The sequence below is a fragment of the Physeter macrocephalus genome, chromosome 4 (genome assembly GCF_002837175.3).
Source record: "Physeter macrocephalus isolate SW-GA chromosome 4, ASM283717v5, whole genome shotgun sequence".
Lineage (NCBI taxonomy): Eukaryota > Metazoa > Chordata > Mammalia > Artiodactyla > Physeteridae > Physeter > Physeter macrocephalus.
The window spans coordinates 33,621,059-33,622,195 of NC_041217.1; the positions used below are offsets into that span (position 1 = coordinate 33,621,059).

The 1,137-nt window shown below is 35.1% G+C and overlaps 1 protein-coding gene across 1 annotated transcript in view; it reads right to left on the reverse strand.

Annotated features, from left to right (window-relative positions):
• The window catches only part of PPP2R5A (protein phosphatase 2 regulatory subunit B'alpha), a 95,353-nt gene that overhangs the window by 78,086 nt on the left and 16,130 nt on the right, over window positions 1–1,137 (reverse strand). The window lies entirely within an intron of this gene.

Below are 1,137 nucleotides of genomic sequence, written 5' to 3' on the forward strand. Positions count from 1 at the left end.
GCACCAACATTCGAATTATAGGGGTCCCAGAAGAAGAAGAGAAAAAGAAAGGGACTGAGAAAATATTTGAAGAGATTATAGTTGAAAACTTCCCTAATATGGGAAAGGAAATAGTCAATCAAGTCCAGGAAGCACAGAGAGTCCCATACAGGATAAATCCAAGGAGAAACACACCAAGACACATACTAATCAAACTATCAAAAATTAAATACAAAGAACAAACATTAAAAGCAGCAAGGGAAAAACAACAAATAACACATAAGGGAATCCCCATAAGGTTAACAGCTGATCTTTCAGCAGAAACTCTGCAAGCCAGAAGGAAATGGCAGAACATATTTAAAGTGATGCAGGAGAAAAATCTACAAGCAAGATTACTCTACCCAGCAAGGATCTCATTCAGATTTGATGGAGAAATTAAAATCTTTACAGACAAGCAAAAGCTAAGAGAATTCAGCACCACCAAACCAGTTTTACAACAAATGCTAAAGGAACTTCTCTAGGTAGGAAACACAAGAGAAGAAAATGACCTACAAAAACAAACCCAAAAACAACAGAATACACATTCTTCTCAAGTGCTCACGGAACATTCTCCAGGATAGATCATATCTTGGGTCACACATCAAGCCTTGGTAAATTTAAGAAAACTGAAATCATATCATATCTTTTCCAACCACAACACTATGTGACTAGATATCAATTACAGGAAAAAATCTGTAAGAAATACAAACACATGGAGGCTAAACAACACACTACTTAAAAGAGATCACTGAAGAAATCAAAGAGGAAATCAAAAAATACCTAGAAACAAATGACAATGAAAACACGACGACCCAAAACCTGTGGGATGCAGGAAAAGCAGTTCTAAGAGGGAAGTTTATAGCAATACAATCCTACCTTAAGAAACAAGAAACATCTCAAATAAACAACCTAACCTTACAACTAAAGCAATTAGAGAAAGAAGAACAAAAAAACCCTAAAGTTAGCAGAAGGAATGAAATTTCCTTCCTAGTGCATTCCTATACACTAATGATGAGAAATCTGAAAGTGAAATTAAGAAAACACTCCCATTTACCATTGCAACAAAAAGAATAAAATATCTAGGAATAAACCTATCTAAGGAGACAAAAGACCTGTATG